General features: G+C 36.5%; 1 protein-coding gene and 1 non-coding gene across 4 annotated transcripts in view; one reads left to right on the top strand and one right to left on the bottom strand.

The window, feature by feature from the left end:
* The window catches only part of CTNND2 (catenin delta 2), an 858,429-nt gene that overhangs the window by 763,004 nt on the left and 69,972 nt on the right, over positions 1-25,453 (bottom strand). The window lies entirely within an intron of this gene.
* LOC118642947 lies at positions 22,349-22,455 on the top strand. Its single transcript, XR_004961856.1, has one exon. It is a non-coding gene; the product is annotated as a U6 spliceosomal RNA (small nuclear RNA).

Here is a 25,453-nt window from a genome sequence, read left to right as displayed (position 1 = left end):
GATGGATCACATGGTAAGAGTATGTTTACTTTTGTAAGGAACTGCTAAAACATCTTCCAAAGTGGCTGCACCATTTTGCAATCCCATCAGTAACAAAAGATGGGTGCTTGGGCTCCACATCTTCACCAGCACATGGTGTTATTAGTATTTTGAAGTTTGGCCCTTCTGATGGGTATGTAGTGGTATCTCACTATTGCTTCAATTTGCGTGTCCCTTGACTTTTACTCATAGTTATGAAGACAATTTTTTTTCCCTCTCCAGATAGTTCAGGGATTAATATGGTCAAATTTCCCATTACTTTATTTTGTCATCCACTTTGTGTTTAATGTCCATGAGGACATTAAATATGTAAAGCTAATAAATATCTCTATACCTTTACCTAATATAGTATATTCTTAAAACATTTAGGTCTTTTATCAACCCAGTATTTTTTTATTTATAGTGTGTAGATGGAAATCTAATTTTACTTCATTTTTGCATACAGACAGCCAATGATACAATATTGAGACAATAACACTGATTGAAACAATCTCTTCTTTCTCTCCTTCCCATAAATGAAATTCTCATATATACAGGAGTCTATTTCTAGTCGTTATATAATTCTTTTAATGACTCAATAAGGTAATCCATATTAAAAAAAAAAAAGCACAGTGCTTGTGTATATTTTATCTTATTATCATTATGATTATTTTATTGATTGTTTTGCTCATTTATATATATATATATGTGTGTGATTTTCTGGAATACATTTTTTGCCACTTTTTAAAAATCTCCTTGGAATTGGTGAATGAAAGTGCATTAAATTTGTGTATTGGAAGGAATTTTCTCCTTAATTTGCAAAGCTTATAATGAGTCTTCCCATTCCTTACTTGGTACATGTCTTGTTCTTCTCTGGTCTTCTTTATGGGTTTTTATAAAATTTTATAATTTCTCCCCAAAGAGTTCTGCATATTTTTATTAAAATGTTACCTATGCATCTTATCATTTTGTTGTTCTTGTGACTGAGACTGTATTTCATTTTACATTTTGTAGTTATTCATGGCTGGTGTGTAGGAATGCAATTGATTTTGTGTACCTGGTTATCTTAATGGATTCACTTTATTAGGTATAATAATTTGTCAGTTATTCCCTTGTGTTTTCTGGGTATATGATGTAAAGTCTACACATAATGGCATGCTTCTTTCTCCCTACACGTTTATCCCGTGTTTAGCAATGCCTAGTATCTCAAGTCTAAAGTTGAATATTACAGGTGACATAAGACATAAGACTCCAGATTCTAATGGAAGCCCTTCAATAATGGCATTCCTATGATTAAATATGATATTTCTGATTGGTGACTCTTTACCAAGTTAAAGAACATCCTTCCCAAGTTATTCTGCTAAAATAATTATTTTTTAAATTATGATTAAAATGTAGGTACTTTTTAATTGATTAAAGGTATGGCACTTTAACAAACACATCTTTGGCATCTGTGAAAATAACCATGGGCTTATTTCTGATTAATATTAAAATACTAAATGGTAGTAATTCGTTTTCCAATGTTGAGCCATTCTTGCACATCTGAAATAAAACTGATTTTGCTATGATTATTTTACATATATGATTGAATTTTATTTAGGATTTTTGCTTGAATGTTTAAATGTAAGGTTGGCCTATAATTTCATTTCCTGCTTTCCATTTCTAGTTTGGGCACTGCGGTCCTGTATTGCTTACATAAAATCCAATTTCTCTAAAATAGTCTTCCTTTGTTCACCAACTCGAATTACGAGATGTCACTGGCCTGTCCGCATTTGCAGTCTTAATAGGAACTCTCTGTTTTGAGTGGCAAAGTCACACAGCTGGAGAGTGAGCACCAGGTTCAGCAGCTGGTGGCTCATTGTGACCCATTACCGTGTAAGTTGAGACCTACGTCCTCCTTCTCTGTAAAATTGATATGATACCCACACTGAAAACTGCTGTAAGGACTGAATACGCTAATGCTCACAGAGTATCTGGTACACAAGGTTTTCTATGATGGTGATGATTTTTCTTGATGAATATGGACATAAACATTTGTTTATTTGTATATGTTACCCTTGGTCTCTGCATGTCAAGTGATGCATAGGATTTACACAGGAAATGCATAATATCACTCATAAAAGAAAGGCCTGTTGGTAGTCTTGTGAGAACAGTCTAAAAGTGGGGGAAATAAAAACCAAATGGTAGAAATAGCAGCCCAGGTAGGTAGTTGTTTGGGGCTGAATTGCATCCCCTCAGAGGATATGTTGAGGGCCTCCACTCTCTCATCCCAAGTACTTGTGTTTGTGAAGGTACTTGGAAATAGGATCTTTACAGATATAATTAGTTAAATGAGGACACGCTGGAGTAAGGGGGCTCTTACTCCTGTATGACTGGTGTCCTTATACAAAGAGGGAAGACAGTGTGAAGACGCTGGCACACAGGAGGAATACCAGGTGATGAGAGAGGCAGAGACTGGAGTGATGGCAATGCACCTACAAGGGAAGGACACCTGGGGCTTCCAGAATCTGGAAGAGGCGAGGGAGCTTCAGAGGGAGCATGGCTCAGTCAACACCTTGATTCCAGACGTCTAGCTTCCAAGACTCTAGGTTAATACATTTCAGTTGTTTTACACCACCCAGGTGGAATCACTCTGTTATGGCAGCCCTAGGAGGGTATCATGGATCAGATCCAGGGAATGGCTTGGAGATTCAGGTTCTCAGTGAAGTACGCCAAAAGGAAGATGGTGCCACGCCAGTAACAAGGACATGGTGATATTCAGTCAAATGTAATCTGATCTAAGGTAAAAGTAGGAACATGTTCTAAACTGTGCACCAATCAGAACAAATAGAGGCAAAGGGACAGAGAAAATGGCCATTTACACCATTATGACTAATTGTGGTAAAGAGTTACTAACATTGTATAGGATGCTCTCTGCTGGGAAATGGGTGCAATTTTAACTGCTAGAATATATTTGATAATCTGCTTAGCAAACACTGCCATATTAACACAATTTCCTGGGGCAAAGTGACACTAGACAGGTTACATTCTCCAATGTTATTTTCTAACAAAAGATGAAATAGCATCTTGTGCACTGAGACTCTTTCTTGCCTTGTAACCCACATGTATCATCTCAATTCATTACTGCCAAACTGTCAAATCCATAACCTTTCTTGGACAGTGCCAACCTCAGTCTCTGAAATTCCATCTTCCTCATCACTCTCCATTTTCTAATTGATGACTAAAACTAAGTTGATCATTACTATTATCTGATCAGATATTCTAAGCAAGCAAAAGGCGGGCATTCTGGTTTCACCCTGGTCAAACAAGATCAAAGATGTAAATGTCATGCCAAGAAAGTGGATGACTGCACTTAACATTCTACAAATAGAATTAATTGACTTGCTCTCCAAGTTGTATGATGGAGCTATTCTGAATCTGGGAATGAAACCAGAATTTCTCACTATCAATTCTCTTTTTTCCCCAGACCAGGCGGTCTCAAAATTTATATTCTCTGATGATAATCAGCTTAAATGAGAGAATTCTTGCCAAACTCAATGCTCTAATCACACAGTAAGGAAGGACTGATAATAATTATTGTAATGTTCTACCCCCAAAATTATCAGGCAATGCTGACTGATTTAGATGCCAAGGTCCAATTTTTAAAAATATATATAGGCACATATATTTTTAATTATCTAAATATATTTGAAAAATCTGTCATTAATGATTCTTAACACAACCCTTTTATTATTAAGTTAGTTCTAAACCTTACGTTTTGCTTTCCATTTTCAAATAATTAAAAATATTGTTTAACTCAATGAATAAATGAATATTTTATTATCACATGGTATGTATATTACTGTAAGAAAAAAACATGCTGAGAGACTTCTTCCCTGTGTCTTTCTGTGCAAGTGTAAAAGCTTTCAGAAACTTAAATATGATGACAGCAGGGGTCTAAGAGGAAGCAGATCAAGGCCAATGAATAGAGTGTTCAAGATATTATTCATGCTTGACATGGCTTTTTATCAAATTCTCACTTCTGGTCGCCTAGAGTTTTGCTTATTCTTTCTTTTAATTATCAAATTCCATGGTTACTTCCACCAATAAAACAGCAATGTCCTCTTGAAAGAAAAAATATCCTCGCAGTGCACAATGCTTCTATTCTGCCTCCACTGCCTCGTCCCCTAAGGGAAGCTTCGTTGCCAGACCCCATTCACAGCCAAAAACCTCTTGCCAACAAAGACTTGAAATGACAAACTAACTCAGGAATAAAATGCATGAGCTATATTTTTTAGGGGGAAAAAACCATCCACATTTACAGAACTCTTTAATACATACTGTGATTAACTAAGATGCATTTTTTAAAAATTATGAATGCTTTGCGTAATTAAAAATTATCTTATGTAATGAATATCATAAGTTTTCACACAGACAATGAGTTATTGATGTAAATTTCTATGGAAAATCACATAAATATTTTCTTCTTTGTTTTATTGGTTTATGGGACCCCCGATATTAATTTTAAACCTACACTCTTCGCATGGGCCCATCGAAATCAGTGTTGCTGGGGATCCTCATCCAGATCTCCCCACCTGCCTGCTCTTCTCAGTCTTCCTTTTCTCAACGAATGGCAATTCCATTTTTCTGATTGCCCAGTCCAAAAATTTGGACTCATTCGTGACTCTTTTCTTATTTTCACACAAAGTATTGGTTATGGGTTAAATTGTGTACCCCGAATTCATATGTTGAGGTGCTAACCCATGTCTCAGGTGTGGCCTTATTTGGAAACAGCATCACTGTAGATGCCATTAGTTGAGGTCATGTTAGGGTAGGTTGAGCTCCCGATTCAGCATGACTGCAGTCCTCATGAAAGGGGAAATTGGACACAGGCATGCCATAGGGAGAATGCATGTGACATTGAATTTATGCTGCCACCAGCCAAGAGACTACCAGAGCTACAGGAGAGGCCTGGAACAGACACCCCACCCCCACCCCTTCACGCTTCAGAGGGAGCACAGCGCTGCTGACACAGGGGGTTCGGAATTGGCCTCCAGAACAGTGAGAAAATGAACGTCTATTGTCTGAAGCCCCTACTTTGTAGTACTTTGTCATAGAGGCCCTAACAATCTATAGTCAATCTGTCAGACAATCCTATTGCTTGTATAAATACCTATGAAATTACTTGCAAACATTTTAATTTTAACACTAGAAGTATTCCTAGATTTATTTCCTGTGAGAAACTTTTTGTAGTAATAGCATTGGTTTCACCTTGACTTCTATACTCATGGCATACCATTATTTTATTTTATTTTTTAAATATTTTTTCTTTATCGATTTTAGAGAGAGAAAGAGATAGAAACATCAATGAGAGAGAACATTGTTTGGCCACCTCCTGCCTGCCTACCACTGGGGACTGGGCCCAAAACCTGGGCATGTGCCCTGCCTGGGAATCGAACCAACGACCTCTGGGTGCATGGGTCAATGCTCAACCACTGAGCCACACAGGCCGGCATACTGTTATTATTAATTGACTACTAAGCAGTACTGTAAAAGGTGTAAAGCTTGTTTTGATGTTTCCTCCACACTCACCTGTCTACCTGCTGCTGGTCAACACTCCAAACATTCCACCTTGGACAGACTGTGCTTTCAACAGTCCAACATTAGGTTCTAGTCATTTATAGTTAAGCTTTCAATATTAATACTTGTTTGCATGAGCAAACAAGCCAAATGAAGTTACTAAGCACTATCATTTCTCAGTGTATTTTAATATATGCATTGGGTTTATATTTTTCTACTAGTCTGCTCAAAAAGTAGCTCAGCAAAACTATAATAAAAAAAAAAATTGCTTCGCTATTGCAAAAAATTCTCCAGTGAACATAAGGAGATGATGATGATAGATAGATAGATGAATGATAGATAGATAGATAGATAGATAGATAGATAGATAGATAGATAGAGAATAGACAGATAGACAGATAGATATCTAATTAGTGTTTGGGGTTTCTTTGGATATGTTCCCAGAAGTGGGATCACTGTATTATAAAGCAATCCCATTTTTAATTTTTTGAGGTAACTCCATATTGTTTTGCATTGTCCCTGCACCAATCTGCATTCCCAACAACAGTGCACAAGGGTTTCCTTTTCTCCACATCCTCACCAACACTTGTGGTTTGTTGATTTATTAATAATAAGCATCTGAGAGGTGTGAGGTGGTATTTCTTGTGGTTTTAATATGCATTTCTCTGATGATTAGTATTACTCGGCCATAAAAAAAAGAATGAAATTTTACCTTTTGTGACGCATAGATGACCTGGAGAGCATTACACTAAGTGAAATATGCCAGTCAGAGAAAGACAAATACCATATAGTTTTGCTTATATTTGGAATCTAATAAACTAACAAACAAAACAGAAATAGATTCACAGATACAGAGAACAGACTGACAGCTGTCCTAGGGGAGGAAAATTGGGGGCTTGGTGAAAAAGGCAAATATTTTTCTTAAATGAATTCTCTTGATGAAACAACTATGAAGAGATATTAAAGTCTCCTCCAGCCCAGCCAGTATGGCTCAGTGGATTGAACATCGTCCCATGGACTGAGAGGTCCCGGTTTGATTCCCGGTCAGGGCACATGCCCAGGTTGCGAGCTTGATCTCTGGTAAGGGGTGTACAGGAGGCAGGTGACTGATGTTTCTCTCTCACATTTATGTTTCTATCTCTCTCTCCTTTCATCTCTTTAAAAAAATAAATTAAAAAACATATATATATATATATATATATATATATATATATATCCTCTCCTCACCTCAACTGAAAAAAAGTGATCATTAATCATTGCAGTGTGAGTTGCCGGACTGCAGACCCAGGGCACTAGGGACACTGCCAGGGCACTAGGGACACTGCATTCCTGTCATCCTCACAGCCCAGCACCTGGCCACGTCTAAGCACAAACTGGAAAATGGTCCTGGACCCCAGCCATGGTGACCAAAATGGGTCAGGATAAGAGGGACTAATTTTTCCCTCATTTTGAATGTGGCCATGGCATGGTCATCATAGGAAAATTTTATGACCAAAGATAAAAATGCATAAATATTTTATTTAATAATCACTTGTAAACATCCATCTCTAAATTGAACATTCAGTATGAAACAGATTATTTTCAAGAAACTCATCTCTAGCCCTAGCTGGTTTTGCTCAGTGGTTAGAGTGCTGGACCGTGGACCAGAGAGACCCGAGTTCAGTTCTCGCTAAGGGCACATACCTCAGTTGCGGTTTGTCTCCTGTCCCGGTTGGGGTCGTGTGGGTGGCAGCCAGTCGATGTGTCTCTCTCACATCAATGTTTCTCTCTCTCTCTCCCTCCTTCTCTCCCTCCTACTGTATTTGAAGATAAATGCAAAAATGTCCTCAGGTGAGGAAGGAAGGAAGGAAGGAAGGAAGGAAGGAAGGAAGGAAGGAAGGAAGGAAGGAAGGGAGGAAGGGAGGGAGGGAGGGAGGGAGGGTGGGAGGGAGGGAAAGAAACACTGATTTGTTGTTCCACTTATTTATGCATTCATTGGTTGATTCTTTTATATGCCCTGAGCTGGAATCAAACCCATAACCTTGGTGTATTGGGATGATGCTCTAACCTACTGGGCAACCTGGCCAGGGCTCTATGTGGAATTTTTATACAAGAACAATTATAAAATAATAGACTGTTCTAAAATGTGCTTGGTAATAAATATTTGCTAGAACCATATAAATGTAATATTATGTGATTTTTAGATTTACACTTACTTTTTCTATGTCTATACTTTGTACTAGTTTAAATTTATAGTTTAGCTGCCAGACTTTACTTATAAAAAGAGTGTCATGAGTTGCCTTTCTGCCTCAGTAACCATGCAATAATGCAATATTTTTTTCTTGTATGTTTATCAGTAACTGTTATTAAAGACTTTGGATATACCACAGAGTAAAAGTGAAAAGAGAAAGTGTTTAATAATTTACTTTTCATTAAACCAAGATATTTAATTTACTTCTTTAATTATTTGAAATACTAGCTTTTTCACTGGAAACTATTTTCTTCTATATTAGAATCTTTCTGCTCTTACTGAGGTGTATGCATGCCTGTGTGTGCGTGTGAATGTGTGTGTGTAAAGTAGCACCAGATGCTTAAATTATGTTTTCTACAAATACAGTAGAAAAAGTATTCAGCAGCAAGTCAACATGAAAAAAAAAGTTTTGCATTAAAATATACTGGATACATTCGATTTGACATATAAAATGTATTATAAATCATGGTTATAAAATTTTCATGCCTCTCATGGTGTAAATAATCCTTATTTTCATCTGCAGAATTTAGGGAAGGTAACTGCCAATTTAATTCATAGATAAGAATGCTGTTTCAGAAATCTGAAATGCCTGAGATGAAATCTTGCATTTTCAATATTTTTCCTTTCTGAATGTTCTTTGAGTAAGTTAACCTCTATAAACCTCAATTCACTTCTTTGTAAAATTTTCAGTGTAGTACTAGCACTGATTTTAAAATTTGAATAAGAATGTAAAAGCACTCCAAGGGAGAAATTCTAGGTAATATGAAATATATTATCCAATGTATTCAATTAAACAGAAAATTATGTTTACAATTCAATATTTTCATGAAACAATACATCTTAAATATGTATACTAATTAGAATATCACTAACAAATATGGGCAACAGAATTTTGTATGCTGATCCCAATGACAAATTAGTGAGAATATAAATGATTTTTACCCAGAAGAATCTGGATAAGTAATTTATTTTAAAGTAGAGGATTTTAGAGAATAGCTCAGAGGCAGAGACCAAATTTTTGAAAAGACTTTGCTTCAGTAAAACCCATCAGAAGTAGTTTTAAATGTATGATAGTTATTTCTGATAAGCTGAACAATATATTTTCAAACTGGTTTATATTTTAGAAATCCATGGGCACAGAAAAATAATCTTATCCTCAAAAAAGATTTTTAAAAGCAATATATTGTTAAATGACTAAAAATAAACTTTCAGTCCATAACAGTAAGTTATTTTGACAACTAAATGAAATAAAGCATGTGAAAAAGCCAGATACAAAGAGATGCTGAATGACATTTAAATCTTCAAATAATGACTGATGTTACAGAATGTCAGTCTGGCTTTTCCTATGTAGCCACCTATGAGCACACACAGAACTCTAGAGAGAAGCTGAAGGCAAAGGTGATTCAATGTAGTACTGAACACTGATATCTGGGCTCCTAACACTGGGTACTGCCTGTGTGACTCAAAATGCTTAATCACATAAAACACATGGAGACATATACTTCAAAGTTCAACGTAGATGTGATACACTCAGTGTTGTCTTCATGGGACCACATAATGCATATTAAGAATGTTATTGAGCCCTGGCCAATTTGGCTCAGTGGTTACTGCGTCAGCCTGCAGTCCAGAGAGACCTGGGTTCGGTTCCCGCTAAGGGCGTGTACCTTGGTTGCAGTTTGTCCCTGGTCCTGGTTGGTCGTGCGGGTGGCAGCCACTTGATGTGTCTCTTTCACATCGATGATGTTTCTCTCTCTCTCTTTCTTACTCTCTCTCCCTCCCATCTATCTGAACAAAAAATGGAAAAAATGTCCTCGGGTGAGGATAAAAAAGAATGTTATTGAGCCTGATGGTCTATAAGGCTCAATAAGGAGAAAATGACCCGCATAAATTCCTTAATTTATTCAGCCATGTGTCAGACATTCATTGGGTTCTACTGTGTGCCAGACACTGTTGGTACCCAGGTGACAACAGAAAAAAAAGGCATAACTCTTAGTCCATCAAGGAAGCTTTTAACACAATATTTTCACCTGACTCCTCTGCATATGTGAAGTAATGATTGTTAAAAATGGAATCAATTGAGATAATCAGGCAGAAACAGTTGATTTTAGCAGAAAAATAGGCCTTTGTCATAGTATCTTCAGCTAATAAAAAATATAATCATTCTTATTTAAAGTATGATATTTAAAGCTCAAAGGTAAAGTAATAGACGCCTAACATTATTTATAAAACATAAAAATACATTTTGGAATTTCTGATACTTTCCCAGCTTTCAGAAAATGCTGTTGCTGGTCAGTAGTAACATACTAATTACCAAATGAGAAGGTGCACAGTGTTTTGTCACTATTTCTCATGAGGGTGTTGTTTATGTCTATCAGTGGAAGGAGGAGGAGGGGGGAGAGAGAGAGAGAGGGAGAGAGGGAGGGAGGGAGGGAGGAAGGAAGGAAGGAAGGAAGGGAGGGAAATTTAAGTAGCTAATTTCCTATAGGAATATAGGAATAAACACGGTTCAGACACTTTCCGGTGTATTCTTCCATAATGAACTTATAAAATTTTATCTTCCAAAATGAATGCATTCTTTTGTTGCTGCTGTTCCCTGAGTTAAATAAATAGCACACTGGCAAAATGCCTTGGTAGCTGAAAGGTACCAGTTAAGCATGGAGCTTTTGTATAAGTTTGCACAGTGGTTTTATTTTCTGAGCCAATATACAACAAATGTAGTAATGAGGAAACTTACCAACCAGGGTGAGTAACAGTGTTAGCTACGTTTTCTAAGTGCAGAACACCGAACTGATGATACAGTTTCTTTGGGATCTCTTTTAATGCTCACATCTGTTTTTGGCTCCATGTTTAATAACAAACCTGGGCTTATGTTCAGTTGTAAATGACCTAATTTGAGTAGGCATAGAGATGCTTAAAGTCAGCGCTGGCCTTTTCTTACATATGATAATTCAGTAATTATAGTTTCCAATTTTGCAATGCTTCTGGAGGGACATTGTACCTCACAGCACTTGAAATGAGAATGGCCGGTACACTCCAGGTAAATAATTGGGGAATCTCCGTAGGCAGCAGTTGTCTTTTGTTTCCTGTGGGGTTTTTGCCTAAGTGTAAAACCAGCACTTTTCTACTATGAAAGTTAAAAGTAAAACTACAATAGCAAATCATTAAATAATCATCAGTTCTTTTGAGCTGAACATATTGATCTAAATAACAAAAATATATTTTATAACAAATTTTGGGGAAAAAAAATTCACGGTTAAATATAGGATATTTGGAAAATACAGAAAAAGCACCAAAAAAGAAAAGAAAAGAATCCTGACACTCATGAGATGTTAACATTTTGATACACTTTTTTCTGAACTCATCTCTATGTCCGTATGTGTCTGATACTGAAATCATACTATCAATACAGCTTTATTTATTGTTTGCTAGAGTATAAATACTTTACCAAGTTGGATACAACCCAAACATGATTTTAATAGTATAGAGTAGTCCATCACGTGGTTCTATCCAATTTATTCAACAATTTCCTACTATTACCTACTTGGATAGTTTAAACTATTAAATGCATGATAATGAACACCATTTTATCAAACATGTATCTATTCAACTAATAACCTTTGAACCCTATCTATGAACAATTAGATAATAAATGCAATATTTGCTCTCAAAAACTTATAGTCTAGTGTTCTAGATTTGCTCTGAAACAGCAAACATCAGAGACCTTGACAAATTTCTAGATACCTAGAGCATAAAGAGAAGGAAAAGGAAATCCTGATGTGTATTTAAAATACTTAAAGAAGGAATGAGCCTATGCACAGCTTTTAACAAAATTAAATAGCTCAACATTCAAGGAAGAGGAGCTATTGAGATATTCAACTTTGTGTTTTTGACAGATTATTTTGGTTCTGATGGGAAAAATCAATCCAAAACATACAAGATAGAACAGAGAAGGCTGTTGTATCATTACTCAGTTATGACTGGGTGACATAAATTAGGAGTGAGAGAAAGATAAGAGCCACCAAATTTAAGGCTGGTGAAATATTAAGGAAATTAACCCTTTTCCTGCTACATGCCTTACTGAGGTTTTGTTGGTGGTCACTGGCTAGTGCAAGATGAGTTGATTTCTTATTCTACAGCCTGTTACTCTTCCTGTTCCCAAGGGAGGTACAATTTATCAACATTTTCCCAGATATCAAAATTTTATTGCCAGTGTTCCCTCATGACCCACATCTGTTCTTGCCATATTGTTATGTTTGTTTTTCTTTTTTTCTTTATTTATTTTTTTACTCACACTTCTGCTCTAATCTAACCAGAGGAAAAATGCTACTATAGTCTAACTCCTGTTGTTTATTCTGAGGATTCATATGAGTTCTCCTTTTTCTCAGTCTCCATACTTTCTGGAGTAAGATTTGCAAAGATTGATTCAGGGACTTCTCAGATGCTATTTCAAGTATAAATCATGATTTATTTTAAAGAGCACATCACAATTGAAACAATGAGATAACAACTATATATCTACTAGAATAGCTTAAAAAAAACTGACAATACCAGTTGCTGGTGAGCATAAAGAACAACAGTAAGTCTCATTCATTGTTGATGGGAGTGTAAAAGAGTACAGCCACTTCGGAAGACAATGTGTCCAAATTACATTGTATACACTAAAGCCACACACTGTTGCATGTCCATTTTATGTCAATAAAGCTGGAAAAAACCCTGCATATGAATGTTTGTAGTAACTTTATACAGTATTACCAAGAATGGAAGAAACCAAGATTTGCCTCAGAAGGTGAAGGAGTAAACTGTACATCCACATAATGGAATATTATTCAGTGCTAAAAACCAAAAAAAACAAAAAACAAAAAAACAAGAGCTATTATGACATGAATAGACATGGATGATTCTTAAAAGCCTATTGTTAAATGAAAGAAGCCAGTTTAAAAAGGCTACATACTGTCTGATCCCAAATATATGATATTCTGGGAAAGGCAAAACTATATAGGGACCATAAAAAGATTTTTGGAGAGAGAGAGAGAGAGAGAGAGAGAGAGAGAGAGAGAGAGGGAGAGAGAGAAGAGAGAGAGAGAATTTTAGGATGAAAAAACTATTCCATACACAACTGTAATGACGGATATTACATTATACATTTCTCAAAACCCACAGAACTTCACACCATAAACAGTGAAGTTTATATGCAAATTTCTAAAGTGATTTAGGAGAAAAGGAATCTTGGGATGGAATGTAGACTATGACCAAGCAATCTAACCTTGTTACAAATGTATGAAATACTCCCTCTGAAGTAGGTGGGGTAAAGAGATGGTGATCTAAGTAACCTTAGAAATGAGTGGAGTCTACAAGATTAAAGGGAAAATAAACTTCTCATTATCCTTTTCCACAGGGCACAGGTTAACAATTCTGCTCCTGCTGTACATATATGTAAGCTATAACTAAACAATTAAGTCAATGGTGGAGATGGTTTGAACCAGATTTCTCATATTTGAGTGGGAAATTATATAAGCAAGAGGAAGAAGCTAGAATGACCCTTGTGGTAAAGAACTAGAGGTGGAGACATCAAATGAACACATAATAGCTTCATATAGATACAGAGGGCTACATATAGAAACATTTGATAGGTGTATATACAGAGTCTATAATATGCATGATTAATTATACAAACATTTATAGAGAACTGTATTACTCAATCTAGGATACACACATACATTTCCTTGCTCTGTCAGCTGAGAGGTCCTAGCCCTGTAGCAATGAGCACACCTAGTACCATTGGTTTCTAACACCATTCTCCAAAAAAGGGAATCAAAGCACTTTAAAGAATGGCTGATGTTAGGACTGTGGCAGGGAAAATACAAATGAGTCTAGATTGCCTTGTAGTGCCAGAACGGCTAAAAAAATACTGGAGTATGCCAAAGAGATATGGGAACCCCTCTGACCAAAGCTGGAACAATTTGAGCAACAAAATAAACAAAGTAGTATTGGATTACAACACAAAGTATAAAATATCCAGGTGTTCATTATAAAATAAACAAAAGACTGAAAGAATAAGTTAAAGGAAGATAAAAGGCACATTTCCCATTTAGAAGAATTTCAAATAATACCTATAGATACTCCAGCCTCACAAAGAGTAAAGCATTCTCCCTTGTTGAGCGTGGGCTGAACATAGTGACTGGCAGAGAAGGGGAAAGAGTCACATACCAGTAGAGAAATCGGACAGATCCCACCTTAGCCAGGTGATAAGGTCAACATCACCAGTGAGAAGTCACATTAGCATGTACACAAAGCTAGCCTGCCCATGAGGAACACATCAGACAAACTCCAGTAGGAGGAGGACAACCAACAATGTACCTAACCAGTACTCCTCAGAACTTCCCCAGTCCACAAAACCAAAAGTCTGAAACACTTCCATAGCCCAGAGGAGCCTAAATGCAATGTGGTATCTTGGCTGGGATCCCAGAATAGAAAAGGGCATTAGGTAAAACCTAATTCCTAATCATGAGTAATAGAAGAAACCAGTTGTGGGAAATATGGAAACTCTTCTGTATCATCTTCTCAAGTTTTCTGTAGTTATAAATTGTTCCAAAATTTTTGTAATGTATTTGTTAAAGATACATTACACCTTGAAAAGAGATTTTGTGCCTGTTATAAATCCTTGAAAATAAGGGCTTACTCTAGAAACACTGGAAGACCCTTAATCACAGAGGTGCTTGCTAGTGCCACAGTAATTCACAACCAACTATTACTTTATAACTTATACTGAAGAGTTGATTCCTGCTAATTTTTTTTTCCTTTAAAAACTACTCTTTGGAAGCAATTATTTTTCCTGTAGACACTTAACTTAGTTACATCTCTTCCTGTAAAAATAAAAGTATAATCATGACTATCTCTATTTCTTTGCTAAATTCAACTACCAATATACATTTATTAATCTGATCACTTTACCAGCTAAAGCATGACCTTACAGTATCATACTGTCCAGGGTCAACTCTCAGCATACAAAAAGAGCAGCAAGTTTAAACTGCTATAAAATGCTTCAGCTTGGGAAGACAGACTTTTTTTCTAATTACAAAATCTAAGTATTTTGACACTTCAATTTGGAGGAGTGCAAAAAGGTGGAAGTAAGGAGTTTTATATTGAATATTTTTAGTGTTCAATAAACGCAATCACTATGTTGTATAAAATGATTCATAGGGAGATCACTCATAATAATTGACTCTAGGGCTTTTATTAAGAAAACAGCAGAAAGATTAAATCTTGAATTAAATCTGGGAGAAACTGGCCACTGTGCAGATTTATTGATTTTTTTTTTTTTACAGCAATAATGAAATTCTACCTAGAATGCATAATTGAGTATATGGATATAGTGTTTTGGGTTTTTAATGTGCAGAAGATCAAAGCTACTTGGAAGGAGTGCCTACAATTTGCCAGTAAGCCAAAAATCAAGATCTGGTCTTGTATATCAGCAAAGTAGCTCTAGATAAAGGAGAGGGTGGGAGAGCATTTTAAAGACTAAGTGGGCCAGGTCGGTGTGGCTCCCTGGTTGAGCATCGATCCATGCACCAAGAGGTCACAGGTTCGATTCCTGGTCAGGGCACATGCCCAGGTTGTGAGCCCAATCCCCAGTGGAGAGCATGCAGGAGGTGGCCAGTAGATGTTCTCTCTCATCGATGTTTCTCTCTCTCTCACACAGTTCCTTTCTCTCTAAAATCAATAAAGGGAAAAAATTTAAAAAATAAAATAAAGCCCTGGCCGGTTTGGCTCAGCGGTTAGAGCGTCCACCTGCGGTCTGGAGAGACCCGGGTTCGGTTCCCGCTAAGGGCACGTACTTCGGTTGCAGTTTGTCCCCGGCCCTGGTTGGTCGTGCGGGTGGCAGCCACTCGATGTGTCCCTTCACTTCGATGTTTCTCTCTCTCTCTCCCTTCCTCTCTCTCCCTCCCACTCTATCTGTACAAAAAAATGGAAAAATATCCTCGGGTGAGGATAAAAAAATAAATAAATAAATAAAATAAAATAAAGTAAAGATTAAATGGGACTTTGATAGATAACGTTATTACCTTCTTTTTCTTTAATAAAGACTTATCTTGCATCTTGCTGTCATTAAAAGCAGTTGTTCCTAAAATTCCAATCACTTAAGCACACCCACAAAATAAGATTATGGAGTTCTTCATTTCTCCTTGATTTCAATTTGCCCAGCACACCTTAATGTTGTAGCAGGACTGTGGTACCTGACAGATACAGTACTTTGATCTTATCATACCCTCTGTACTGACCTGAGGGAGACCTGAGAGCCCTTTCTGTATCAGATTTACTCACAGCCTTAATGTGGTCCTTCTTGTTTTATGTCCATGTTCTTTATGTAAAAGTGTTTAACTGCTCTTGGTTATTCTGGGTAGCACTGGGATAAGACCTTACCTGGGTATTCTTGAATTTTTTTTACAATAAACCAATTTTTATAATCTTTAAATTAAAAAATAAAAATACCTTATACTTCTAACAATTTAACGCAAAGAAAAGCAATAGGAACTGATAACCAGAGTCCACATTATACTCTGAATACAGAATGCATACCTGAAAGAATTTTAAGATAAAAGGTATCTTAACATCTAATTTACATTTCGTAAGGTAGAATATACACAATCAAAATTTTCTAGACAAGCTTTGTTACTCATGCTTACATTCAAGGTTCATTTCTGGAGTCTGCCACTTAATAGCAATGTGTCATGGTTAAGTTCTTAATATTCTGGGTTTTGGTTACATTGTCTTTAACATGGAGAGTGTAAAAGTACTTATCTCATGGGGCACTGGGAAATAAAAGGAATTAACATATATAAACCACATAAAGATACATACCATAACAAATATAAACATCAGTTATCATTATGATTGTTTGTTATCATGAAGGCATTATCCTTTAAAAAGATGATCAGTAATTGCCCTCCTAATTTCATTTGTACTAAATAAACTGTGTGTGGGGTTATGTGTATGGGATGAGGTATTTGCTAGGATAAACATTATATTGTTAGTGGCAATTACCTTTAAGCTTTTCTGTATTTCTCAAATTACTAAGAAATGTTATTAATTTGTAATAAAATATTTAAAATCCTGAATCAAGTTTCTATAATAAGCCAATGCTTGTATTACCTTTTTAAATTTTATATTATTAAGATAATACACATTAAATGTTAAATGTTCAGTAGGCTTTATATTGTAAAGCAACTCTTTTCTTCCTCATCTTCTTCCACATTCATTTCCTCATTCAGTGCTGCTGAGTTCAACATATTTTCTACTTGTGCTTCTGTTAGTGGTTATGACCATATCTCTAAACAATGTATTAAGAATGCTTGTTGTATCAAATTAGACATTGTCTTTTGACTTTCTACTTTAATAAATGAGGATTTAGCTCATTTAAGCCATCCCTACTATCATCTGCTTCCCAGTATTCGGTACTTGTTTCAACTTTCAGTCCCTGCATGTGTTAGGTTTTAAAATTTAATATTCATAAGCCTGTTGCTTTGCCATTAATGTTCCCCAGTATTATGTCAGCAAATACGGCACCAAAATCACGAAGTCCGGAGGAATTGGGGGTAAATAGTCCATATCTCATAGTTGCAATCTACATGGTGCAATTTACTATGGGCAGTCTTGGAAAATGTAGACTTAATTTCTAACATAACTTGAGAATCGTATGACTATTAAAGATGTGGCAAAGCCGCCCTGGCCGTTTGGTTCAGCGGTTAGAGCGTCGGCCTGCGGTCCTGAGAGACCCAGGTTCAGTTCCCGCTAAGGGCGCATACCGCTAAGGTTGCAGTTTGTCCCCGGCCCTGGTCGGTTGTGCGGGTGGCAGCCACTCGATGTGCTCCTTTCACGTCGATGTTTCTCTCTCTCTCTGTTCCTCTCTCTCCCTCCCACTCTACCTGAACAAAAAATGGAAAAATGTGAGGATAAAAAATAAAATAAAATAAAAAAGATGTGGCAAAGCCAATTGTAAAACACTAGACATTTCTCTTAGGAACTTTGTCCAATTTGCATGTACCAAGACCACTCATGCATGTTCCCAAAGGCTTACTTAACCCAAAGGAAATGCATGCCATGGTTTTCTATGAAATATATATTAAAATGACCATTATTATCCAAACTACTAAGCCCATAAATTAACCTGTATGATTCACAGTTGTATTTAAGTTATGTGCTATTAGCTAAGCTGGTTTCCACCCTTATGTTTCACTTTGGTACAAAGAAAACTAGGAAAATCCTCATCAGATGGAGGGTACCATGAACTATTATAATATGGTTGGAATGTCATGAGCCGTGTAGTTGAAAATAAGTCCCACTTCTCCATCCAAAGGGATTCTGGAAACACATGGCCCCTTTCTTTCTCTCCCCTACTCTACCACAAATTACACATCACAGATTTGAAACATAATGTGCAGACAGACGTACAGTAACTGAAGCATAACTACACACACTCCATTCACATATTGTCGAATATTTAATGAACACTAACCACCTGGCGGGCTATTTGTCTGGAGCTGAGAACCCCTCTTCAAAATACAGATGTACTCCTTGGTCTAGAGGGGTTACAAAGACATTAACAGGCAATATCAATGCAGCTCAATGAGTACTAAGATCCATTATCACTTAAACCAACCCCAACTTTCACTGGGAATTCTTTAATTTAGAATCAGATCTTTCCAGGGCTTTTCTGTAGCTCTGGGATTTCAAGCAGTTTCATGCTAACTGTTCTGTGGTGCTTCTCATAGGTACCAGAAGTTCATCTCTATTACAGCCAGACAGGTCCTGTTCCAAGAGGTTCCCCCTTCTAGTTGGTCTGTCCATTGGACTCGGACTCACCTGCACCTGGTTTCCATCATCTTTCTATTACAGGCACCAACACCAACACCAACAAAAGTATAAATCACAGACATTCCCTGCAGGTTGACACATGAACCAACAGTTTCCTAACCATAGCAACATTTCTCTATGCCTGATCATGGCCTCATCATTTCCTTAATGAAAACAATTAACCTTTGTTTCTTTCAGGCTCTTCAACTGGTTATCTGAATCTTTGGAATTGCACGTGTTTCTATTTTTAAATTATTTTGGATTTAGAAAGGGTCAACTACCAGCAGTGTCTGGGATGAGATTTGTAACCAAACATGTTGATATTTCTGAGGCAAAAATATGAATGTTCCCATTAAGTGGGATGAACCATGACTGTAAACACTGTGTCAGTCCAGGTCAGATTTTGCCACCAATGACTTTTTCATGAACACCTGAAAGGGCTATTGGTTTTCAGAGGCTTTTGCATATCCAAATCACAGGCTAGGCACTGAGGACTGGCACACATCCCAATACATGTCCTCGGAACCACCACCTAAACATGTTAACTCTCATACCGAGATTTTTTTCTTTAAAATAATTTTATCCTCTTTACTTATTCATTCCACTCCATCAGAACATAGATCCATGATTTAAAAACCTTTCAGCAGAACTAATTTGTACTGAAATGCATGGCACATTTTCATCACCATATTTATGTGACCAGAAGATCAGTGGTTATAAATTTCATTCTATATATTATTTCAAAAGATGTTAAAGTAGAAATGAGAGTACTGACAATTGCTGATAAATCATTCAAGAAGATACTAAGGAAATTAACTTGACCCACTAATGGTGCAAGTCCAATCAGCAGGGAACGTGGTCACAATTGTCATTACTAAGACTGCTTGAGGAGACTTTCACGTGTGGTTACCAGGGAAAGAAAATTCCCAGAGTGCAAATCTCTGAGAAGGATGTAAGCTGAGCACTGAGTTGAATTCCAAATGTTTATGGAAAACATGAAAGCACCAACTTTTCTGTGATAGGGTGGGATAACTAGATGTTTTTCATAACCAGGTCTTTAACTAGCACATCCTTATTTTAAGCCTCTTAGGGCAACTGAATGCTAAATACACTATTCTAGCATGCCATATAATCATGCCACTTCCAACATGATGTGAAGCCATACATATCATAATATAATATAAAATATAAATTCTGAGGACTCTCACAGAGTTTTCAAGCTCAAAAAAAAAAGTATATGTGTCACAATACATTGGCAGGATTTGGTTTTAGTCCTCTTCTCTTTGATCATATATTGGTAAGGTTGTTTCATAAATCAAGGATCATGCTCATCATTTCATTACCTAACTCTGAATTTACCCACCTCCGCCAGATACCCTTAAAGCATGAATCTAACACATGAGAAAGAGTGAGCCATAATAGAAGTCCATATGTTCTGCTAGGGAAAGGATTAACCGAGGCAGGATGAACTCACAGGTCTTCAACATCGAGAGATGGTTCCTCGTCATCACCAAATATTGATATATCACCTGTGTGCAGTGACGAGGTAATGCTCCATTCTATACCAAGACAGAGAAATAGGACATGGCTCACAGAAGGTTCACAGTTTAGTTGGATGGAACCAAAACAACAACAACAGCAAAAACAACGGTAAACAACAATTAATAGTATCTTTGTCAAATGCACAGTCCAATCAGTTAAAAGGGTGCCGGGTGTGAGGGAGGTCGCTGGAGCCCTCCTGTAAAGAGGGTGGATTTGCCCAAGTTCTCAGTGGAAGAGGAGAGCTTGAGAAACCCATCAGCTATAAATGTTTTCCTTAATGATCCAGTAAATGTATCAAAAAAAGTGTCAGTCTCTTAAGCAAAAACATAATATCTGATAATACCCTACTTTTTAAATATTAAGGAAACCACATGCTTAGAGAAACTTAGCATCCTAAATATAAAAACTAAATGGAAGACCAGATACATTCAAGTTGAACTTCACATTCTTGATTACATGGAATATTTGCATATAATATGCCATGTTTTATAAAGGAAATCTGTGTCTGGAATCAAGTGCTGTAGATTCAAATGGTGTAATGTACATTTCCTAAGCGTTTGCTAAAGATGCTATCTGAGCGATCATGTTAATTGGAGTTAAATGGCTAAAATTATGACATAAGCTTAAAAAGCAATTAGCAATAACTGTGACACTGATGATGAAAACAAAGAAAGGCCTTCATTAAGGATCGCTGTGGTGCTTGGGATGATGCTCGCAATTTTTTTTTTAAAGATTTACTATAACAAATTAATTTTTCAGCTTAATCTTAAAAAGCAATCTGATAAATTATAATGTCAAACAACTGCCTCAAGCAACGTTTTGAAAAGTAAATGTGCTTTGCATTAAATTTTAAAATGTAGATTACTTTTAACAAATGCTGATTTCTAAATTAAAAAATGAGCACATTTTCCACTTACTATAAAATATAATTTGCAATTACATCAATTGTGTTGTGTCAGAAAATTCATTAACGTAAAAAACAACTTTGTTTCTAATGCTTAGTATAAGGCATGATTATAATTTGGAGAGCAACCAAATAACTGGTGTGTGTGTATACAGGTATCCTATTTTTTAAAATGAATAGCAACAAACCTCTTAAATCGGCGGATTAAGTATTGTCATACCACTTTAAATGTGAGTTTCAAATCCTAGGTTCAATTAATCAATACCTGGAGTCAGTGCTTATGGATCTATTTTTAAAGAAAGATATATTTTGTGATATGCAATGGTGAAAATGGTTCCTATATCTATATCCACCATATTATATTTTATACAAATCATCTGAATTTTACTGTAGTTTATTATGACCTAGATATGCTCATTATACTTTAAGCCATAAGAAATCATCTTAAAAATGAAAAGTTTGCAGTGAAGAAACATTACTAGAAATATATGAGGATATTTTAGCCAACAGATATTTTTTGGACTTCCTAGGAAGCAGGTATTCTTGGGGTACACAAGAGATACTGAGGAAAGTGAACCTTATGGAACTGACCTGATTATCACTTGAACAAACCTCCTCTCACTATTTGTAGTGCAGCTAACATCTGACCTTGGCCTTCTAACCCCAAATACCATGCTCTGTCCACTGCCTCACATTGCTGCTTTACTGAGAACTGGGTAGGCAGTGTTCAATTCTGAGAACGTGGTTAAAAACTGCCTTGGGAACTTGAAACACCAACTCCAGTGCTCAGTTTAATGGGTCACTACTCTCACTGATAGGATCTGGCTACTGCATTGCCATTTTTAAAAATCTTTTATTGTTGAAAGTACTATAGATGTCCTCCCTTTTTTCCCCCATTGTCCACCTTTTTCCTGCTCCCTCCCTCCTCCTGCCTTCCCCACACTGTTGTCTATGTCCACTGGTTATGCGTATATGAATATACGTTCTTTGGTTTATCTATTCCTGCCCAACCCCTTCCCTCTGAGGTTTGTCAGTCTGTTCCCTATTTCCATGTCTTGATTTCCCTGATTGAGTGCACATGTTACACAACTGACCAATCCTAGATTCAATTTTTGTAAAAAACTGTCATGAAATAAGATGATGTATTAATTAACACACAGAAAAGTCTAATAGGCCATCAGAAGTTCCTTTTGTGTAAGTCAGGATGTAAGCGGACAGTTTCTATTTTGTGCATTAAAAAGCCAGTGCTCACTTCGGCAGCACGAATACTGAAATTGGAATGATACAGAGAAGATTAGCATGGACCCTGCGCAAGGATGACTCACAAATTTATGAAGCATCCCATATTTAAAATAAATAAATAAATAAATAAATAAATAAATAAATAAAAGCTAGATGCACCCGACTTCAATTTGCATGACACAGGGTCCAACCAATGGCCTCGTCTTACACTATTGCATCACTTAAGTGTTCAAAGGTGATTTTCAACTACCAAACTACCAATTTAGTTTCATGCTATTTATAGATATAGTGAACAACTATTCATAAATTCCCTGATTTCAATAATGAGAGTATGTATTCAGTAAAATCACATGATATTGAGTTCCACTGTAATTCTATAATTTAAGGCTTAATAGCCCAACCTCTTTCTAGGCACTGGACCTACAGGGAAGCTGTCTGTTATGGATTGAATATCGGTGTCCAGCTCCACCCCTGCACCAAAGTCGTATACTGAAGCCCGAACCCCTTTGTATTTGGAATAAGGAGTAATAAAACTTAAAAGAATCATAAGAATGGGACCTTGTGAGAACATGCAAGAAGCTGACCGTCTGCAAGTAAGGAAGCAAGCCCTCACCAGAAACGGAATTGGCCAGAACCTTGATCTTGGACTTCTAGACTCCAGCACTGTGATGAAATATATCTCTTGTGTAAGCTACCCTGTCAACAGTATTTTGTTATTGCTGAGCTGACTAATACACTGTCCTTGGCTGGAGAGAGGGCAGGTAAGTTAGGAACAGCATCAGACACGGCGACCTGAGAAAGATATGTGAGTGCTTTTCTAATCAATATGTTCTTTAAAAGTCATTATAATGCCATCCTCATAATCTGCAAGTGCTTCCAAAACATAATATAAGGATATATGTTAATGTATCCATCAACTATTTATTTTACACCTAAGAAATGGAATAGTGATTCCAATTCAAGGTTCAAAAGAGTTCAAAATTTCTGCCCTCATGGAGCTTCCTTCTAGAAAAGAGAAATAAATACTAATACAGAAATAAAATTAGTTCATGACAGATGTGCAGCCATGTAGGGAAATCAAAGAGAGGAGTGAACTAGAATTGCCAGGTGGAATAGTCCTCCTTTATACGGAGTGGATTAAGACGAGAACACTGGCATGAACAAAGGTGAGAAGGCACCAGAGGGGCAAGGAATCAAATTAATTATATTAATTATAATCACATACCATTATCATTATTCTATATTTGCAGTCCTTGATATTCTAGCCCTGTTTTTATTTTTACGTTACAGTAGAATATGTTTAATTCTGTGAAAAACACAGTCTTTAGTTAAGAGGTCTGTTTAAAAATAGGTCTAAATCCCTTCTGTCCTTGCATAACTGTAAACCTGGAAACTATCCCGAGGCTGACATGATATGACCCCTATTTATCTTTCCAGCTTCCTGTTTCACATTCTCCCCAATAGCAGACACTGTGGGGTTTGCCCCAGCATTTATTTCTTTTCTAGCTATTTTTCAGCAGCCCTGACTTTTTCACTGAACTGACTTGATCACCACATTGAAACAGAATTTGGGATAGGGATGAGTTTCATTTGGAGATGAAGAAAAAGATTCCCTTCTATGGATGATGCAATTGGAAATGTAAAACCCACAATTACTGCATCCTTTGTGTTATGGTAATGGAGACAGCCTGGGATTAAGCTTCCTCTTAGGAGAGGTCAAAGTGAAGGCAATCAAATAGACATGTTATGGAGCCCTGATCAAAACATGTCTGAAGCCCAGTAGATTTTTCAATATGTAAAATAAATGCCCACGATTATTTAACTTTGTTTTTGTTTTTTCCTGTATTATGGGATCAAAGCAGTCTGAACTACCACCTCTCCACGTATACACATACTCAGATACACATCATCATGAAGCCATATAATTGGGCTTTTTTAGAATCTTATTTGTACTACATTCTTCTAGAACAGAGTGAAACAGCATAGCTCTGCCTCAGCCGCCAAGTCTTGCATGTTTTCACAATCTTTAGTGTTCTCTGTTAATTTATCATTTTAAATAGCTTGAAGAACTCTCATCTCCCTGCTACTTGTTACAGGAGTGCATTCAACTAGTTCTGCTCTTAATTGGTTTTGAATGAATTCATATACATATCCAAAATTTTCCCTAGCAACTAATATTTTTAGTGATACATATATTTATTTTTTCGACAGCATCCAATTTCTAAAATAGTTCACATCTGTTCCAGAACAAACATTTTTTATGAGTATTTTAATTGAAATGTTAACAAGGCTATAATGTGAAGCTATAATTTTCATGCTTTACCACAAGTCATTGATGGGCACACTTACTGTTCCAGGTAAATTGTGTAAGAATTTGCATAATTATTTGAGAAGTACAATCTATTACAGCTACCCTAAAGTTCCCAATAGAATTAACTATTGTGTTAATTTTTGGATTTTTAAAATATGTATGCTTGCTTACTTATTTATATTTAACATATTTCCATCACCTACATATATTTTGTATATCTACTATTTTTCATCCTATGTCTTTTTAACAATGATCAAAGTCAGATAGTTAAAAATTCAAATAGGGGGTACATAGAACATTTTCAATTATATCAATGCAGATTTTAAAATGAGTATTTGATATGGGTGTATTTAGAAATAGAGTGCATTTTTGTGTACCTACACAGCTCAGTCAGGAGTCTCACATACAAGTAGTGACAATATCTTGACACTGCAGAATGCTGAGTTCCCAGTGGACACACATTTAATTAAAGAGGGAGGTAGGTGATGGGAGTTCACATGTGTGGGAATTCACTGATGGATGTATTAACACTGTAACAGATTGCTAACTTAAGTGTTCTCTGACAGTAAGGCAAGCCTGTCCAAAGTGTACCTTCAAGTTTGCAAGTAATGATGACAGCACATGGGTGGACAGGATGGAGAGCTGCACAAGGGAATGGCACCCGGCCCAGTGCAAAGGGAGAGCTACACAGTAAGGGACGAGCCATTGGTGGTTAAGACTAAGCTACTCTGAATCATAGCCAAGATCCAGTTTTCATGGGAAAATGTCAAAGATCTAGCTAGAAATGCCTATCTCA

This window comes from Molossus molossus, unplaced genomic scaffold (genome assembly GCF_014108415.1).
Source record: "Molossus molossus isolate mMolMol1 unplaced genomic scaffold, mMolMol1.p scaffold_m16_p_3, whole genome shotgun sequence".
Taxonomy (NCBI): domain Eukaryota; kingdom Metazoa; phylum Chordata; class Mammalia; order Chiroptera; family Molossidae; genus Molossus; species Molossus molossus.
Note: the sequence above shows the minus strand (reverse complement) of the source record. Positions and strands in the feature narration are given on the sequence as shown.